Below are 5,000 nucleotides of genomic sequence, written 5' to 3'. Positions count from 1 at the left end.
TCGATGGGAGACCGCCTGGGAGTACCAGGTGCTGTAAGCTTTTGCCTTTTCTTCACTATTTATATAATATGCTGGCTTTTACGGAGGCTGATCTTTAAATAGCCCACTTTTTGGAGCAGCCCTCGCTTATGGCCATACCGCGCTGAGAGCGCCCGATCTCGTCTGATCTCGGAAGCTAAGCAGCGTCGGGCCTGGTTAGTACTTGGATGGGAGACCGCCTGGGAATACCAGGTGCTGTAAGCTTTTGCCTTTTCTTCACTATTTATATAATATGCTGGCTTTTAGAAAGACGTGTTTTACCGCTCTATTTATTACAATCATTTACATGTATTATAGAGTTTTAAGTGTTTTACATGTTTTTTAGGCCATTTTATTACTCTTAACATTTTAAGTGTATGTGTCTTTAATAAATGGATGGTTGGCCTGTCATGTGACTAGACACATGACAGGAAGCAGGAAGTACAACTGTATAAGAGAGCAGCATGACAAACAAAGGACAGTCACCAAACTGTTGGATTGAGGAGTTGCTAATTTTAGAGCTCACCTTTCCATTCACCACCTGCAAACTTTGGATTACACTTTCTGTGGATTGTATATACACTGGTGGACACTCACATTGGACTTATCAACACACTGGGGTTCTTGGACTGTTTTTAGGGTATGGACAAATGAACTGTATTCTTTTAACAGAGTTTACCTGTTTTTAGGGAATGGACAAATGAACTGTATTCTTTTAACAGAGTTTAATTAGTTTTATCGTGTTGTTTTAAAGTCTTTTATGTGAACCTTGTAAATACACCAAATCTATTTAAACCAATTTTCTTTTATGTCTCATTCTTTTAACCACTAGTCATCTCTCACAGTTAAATCTGACCCCATTTTAGTCTTGTAACTCGGCTGATAAGGCCGATTGTTACACTTTTATGGGAGACCGCCTGGGAATACCAGGTGCTGTAAGCTTTTGCCTTTTCTTCACTATTTATATAATATGCTGGCTTTTACGGAGGCTGATCTTTAAATAGCCCACTTTTTGGAGCAGCCCTCGCTTATGGCCATACCGCGCTGAGAGCGCCCGATCTAGTCTGATCTCGGAAGCTAAGCAGCGTCGGGCCTGGTTAGTACTTGGATGGGAGACCGCCTGGGAATACCAGGTGCTGTAAGCTTTTGCCTTTTCTTCACTATTTATATAATATGCTGGCTTTTAGAAAGACGTGTTTTACCGCTCTATTTATTACAATCATTTACATGTATTATAGAGTTTTAAGTGTTTTACATGTTTTTTAGGCCATTTTATTACTCTTAACATTTTAAGTGTATGTGTCTTTAATAAATGGATGGTTGGCCTGTCATGTGACTAGACACATGACAGGAAGCAGGAAGTACAACTGTATAAGAGAGCAGCATGACAAACAAAGGACAGTCACCAAACTGTTGGATTGAGGAGTTGCTAATTTTAGAGCTCACCTTTCCATTCACCACCTGCAAACTTTGGATTACACTTTCTGTGGATTGTATATACACTGGTGGACACTCACATTGGACTTATCAACACACTGGGGTTCTTGGACTGTTTTTAGGGTATGGACAAATGAACTGTATTCTTTTAACAGAGTTTACCTGTTTTTAGGGTATGGACAAATGAACTGTATTCTTTTAACAGAGTTTACCTAGTTTTATCGTGTTGTTTTAAAGTCTTTTATGTGAACCTTGTAAATACACCAAATCTATTTAAACCAATTTTCTTTTATGTCTCATTCTTTTAAACACTAGTCATCTCTCACAGTTAAATCTGACCCCATTTTAGTCTTGTAACTCGGCTGATAAGGCCGATTGTTACACTTTTATGGGAGACCGCCTGGGAATACCAGGTGCTGTAAGCTTTTGCCTTTTCTTCACTATTTATATAATATGCTGGCTTTTACGGAGGCTGATCTTTAAATAGCCCACTTTTTGGAGCTGCCCTCGCTTATGGCCATACCGCGCTGAGAGCGCCCGATCTCGTCTGATCTCGGAAGCTAAGCAGCGTCGGGCCTGGTTAGTACTTGGATGGGAGACCGCCTGGGAATACCAGGTGCTGTAAGCTTTTGCCTTTTCTTCACTATTTATATAATATGCTGGCTTTTAGAAAGACGTGTTTTACCGCTCTATTTATTACAATCATTTAAATGTATTATAGAGTTTTAAGTGTTTTACATGTTTTTTAGGCCATTTTATTACTCTTAACATTTTAAGTGTATGTGTCTTTAATAAATGGATGGTTGGCCTGTCATGTGACTAGACACATGACAGGAAGCAGGAAGTACAACTGTATAAGAGAGCAGCATGACAAACAAAGGACAGTCACCAAACTGTTGGATTGAGGAGTTGCTAATTTTAGAGCTCACCTTTCCATTCACCACCTGCAAACTTTGGATTACACTTTCTGTGGATTGTATATACACTGGTGGACACTCACATTGGACTTATCAACACACTGGGGTTCTTGGACTGTTTTTAGGGTATGGACAAATGAACTGTATTCTTTTAACAGAGTTTACCTGTTTTTAGGGTATGGACAAATGAACTGTATTCTTTTAACAGAGTTTACCTAGTTTTATCGTGTTGTTTTAAAGTCTTTTATGTGAACCTTGTAAATACACCAAATCTATTTAAACCAATTTTCTTTTATGTCTCATTCTTTTAACCACTAGTCATCTCTCACAGTTAAATCTGACCCCATTTTAGTCTTGTAACTCGGCTGATAAGGCCGATTGTTACACTTTTATGGGAGACCGCCTGGGAATACCAGGTGCTGTAAGCTTTTGCCTTTTCTTCACTATTTATATAATATGCTGGCTTTTACGGAGGCTGATCTTTAAATAGCCCACTTTTTGGAGCAGCCCTCGCTTATGGCCATACCGCGCTGAGAGCGCCCGATCTCGTCTGATCTCGGAAGCTAAGCAGCGTCGGGCCTGGTTAGTACTTGGATGGGAGACCGCCTGGGAATACCAGGTGCTGTAAGCTTTTGCCTTTTCTTCACTATTTATATAATATGCTGGCTTTTACGGAGGCTGATCTTTAAATAGCCCACTTTTTGGAGCAGCCCTCGCTTATGGCCATACCGCGCTGAGAGCGCCCGATCTCGTCTGATCTCGGAAGCTAAGCAGCGTCGGGCCTGGTTAGTACTTGGATGGGAGACCGCCTGGGAATACCAGGTGCTGTAAGCTTTTGCCTTTTCTTCACTATTTATATAATATGCTGGCTTTTAGAAAGACGTGTTTTACCGCTCTATTTATTACAATCATTTAAATGTATTATAGAGTTTTAAGTGTTTTACATGTTTTTTAGGCCATTTTATTATTCTTAACATTTTAAGTGTATGTGTCTTTAATAAATGGATGGTTGGCCTGTCATGTGACTAGACACATGACAGGAAGCAGGAAGTACAACTGTATAAGAGAGCAGCATGACAAACAAAGGACAGTCACCAAACTGTTGGATTGAGGAGTTGCTAATTTTAGAGCTCACCTTTCCATTCACCACCTGCAAACTTTGGATTACACTTTCTGTGGATTGTATATACACTGGTGGACACTCACATTGGACTTATCAACACACTGGGGTTCTTGGACTGTTTTTAGGGTATGGACAAATGAACTGTATTCTTTTAACAGAGTTTACCTGTTTTTAGGGTATGGACAAATGAACTGTATTCTTTTAACAGAGTTTACCTAGTTTTATCGTGTTGTTTTAAAGTCTTTTATGTGAACCTTGTAAATACACCAAATCTATTTAAACCAATTTTCTTTTATGTCTCATTCTTTTAACCACTAGTCATCTCTCACAGTTAAATCTGACCCCATTTTAGTCTTGTAACTCGGCTGATAAGGCCGATTGTTACACTTTTATGGGAGACCGCCTGGGAATACCAGGTGCTGTAAGCTTTTGCCTTTTCTTCACTATTTATATAATATGCTGGCTTTTACGGAGGCTGATCTTTAAATAGCCCACTTTTTGGAGCAGCCCTCGCTTATGGCCATACCGCGCTGAGAGCGCCCGATCTCGTCTGATCTCGGAAGCTAAGCAGCGTCGGGCCTGGTTAGTACTTGGATGGGAGACCGCCTGGGAATACCAGGTGCTGTAAGCTTTTGCCTTTTCTTCACTATTTATATAATATGCTGGCTTTTACGGAGGCTGATCTTTAAATAGCCCACTTTTTGGAGCAGCCCTCGCTTATGGCCATACCGCGCTGAGAGCGCCCGATCTCGTCTGATCTCGGAAGCTAAGCAGCGTCGGGCCTGGTTAGTACTTGGATGGGAGACCGCCTGGGAATACCAGGTGCTGTAAGCTTTTGCCTTTTCTTCACTATTTATATAATATGCTGGCTTTTAGAAAGACGTGTTTTACCGCTCTATTTATTACAATCATTTAAATGTATTATAGAGTTTTAAGTGTTTTACATGTTTTTTAGGCCATTTTATTACTCTTAACATTTTAAGTGTATGTGTCTTTAATAAATGGATGGTTGGCCTGTCATGTGACTAGACACATGACAGGAAGCAGGAAGTACAACTGTATAAGAGAGCAGCATGACAAACAAAGGACAGTCACCAAACTGTTGGATTGAGGAGTTGCTAATTTTAGAGCTCACCTTTCCATTCACCACCTGCAAACTTTGGATTACACTTTCTGTGGATTGTATATACACTGGTGGACACTCACATTGGACTTATCAACACACTGGGGTTCTTGGACTGTTTTTAGGGTATGGACAAATGAACTGTATTCTTTTAACAGAGTTTACCTGTTTTTAGGGTATGGACAAATGAACTGTATTCTTTTAACAGAGTTTACCTAGTTTTATCGTGTTGTTTTAAAGTCTTTTATGTGAACCTTGAAAATACACCAAATCTATTTAAACCAATTTTCTTTTATGTCTCATTCTTTTAACCACTAGTCATCTCTCACAGTTAAATCTGACCCCATTTTAGTCTTGTAACTCGGCTGATAAGGCCGATTGT

General features: G+C 39.9%; 1 protein-coding gene and 8 non-coding genes across 9 annotated transcripts in view; all 9 read left to right on the top strand.

Annotated features, from left to right (window-relative positions):
- LOC141307460 (5S ribosomal RNA) overlaps positions 1-40 on the top strand; it is a 119-nt gene extending 79 nt beyond the window's left edge. Inside the window, exon 1 of the ribosomal RNA XR_012346414.1 lies at positions 1-40. This exon is cut by the window's left edge and continues 79 nt beyond it. This is a non-coding gene — a ribosomal RNA (5S ribosomal RNA).
- Positions 1-5,000, top strand: part of LOC141305341 (uncharacterized) — a 587,365-nt gene that overhangs the window by 401,644 nt on the left and 180,721 nt on the right. The gene's annotated exons all lie outside the window — the stretch shown is intronic.
- Positions 125-243, top strand: LOC141308019 (5S ribosomal RNA). Its single transcript, XR_012346942.1, has one exon. It is a non-coding gene; the product is annotated as a 5S ribosomal RNA (ribosomal RNA).
- On the top strand, positions 1,045-1,163 carry LOC141307006 (5S ribosomal RNA). Its single transcript, XR_012345962.1, has one exon. It is a non-coding gene; the product is annotated as a 5S ribosomal RNA (ribosomal RNA).
- On the top strand, positions 1,965-2,083 carry LOC141308018 (5S ribosomal RNA). The gene has a single exon (XR_012346941.1). It is a non-coding gene; the product is annotated as a 5S ribosomal RNA (ribosomal RNA).
- LOC141308017 (5S ribosomal RNA) lies at positions 2,885-3,003 on the top strand. Its single transcript, XR_012346940.1, has one exon. It is a non-coding gene; the product is annotated as a 5S ribosomal RNA (ribosomal RNA).
- Positions 3,088-3,206, top strand: LOC141308015 (5S ribosomal RNA). Its single transcript, XR_012346939.1, has one exon. It is a non-coding gene; the product is annotated as a 5S ribosomal RNA (ribosomal RNA).
- LOC141308014 (5S ribosomal RNA) lies at positions 4,008-4,126 on the top strand. The gene has a single exon (XR_012346938.1). It is a non-coding gene; the product is annotated as a 5S ribosomal RNA (ribosomal RNA).
- On the top strand, positions 4,211-4,329 carry LOC141308013 (5S ribosomal RNA). The gene has a single exon (XR_012346937.1). It is a non-coding gene; the product is annotated as a 5S ribosomal RNA (ribosomal RNA).

This window comes from Garra rufa, unplaced genomic scaffold (genome assembly GCF_049309525.1).
Source record: "Garra rufa unplaced genomic scaffold, GarRuf1.0 hap1_unplaced_002, whole genome shotgun sequence".
NCBI classification, from domain to species: Eukaryota; Metazoa; Chordata; class Actinopteri; order Cypriniformes; family Cyprinidae; genus Garra; species Garra rufa.
This window is presented reverse-complemented; position numbering and strand designations above follow the sequence as displayed.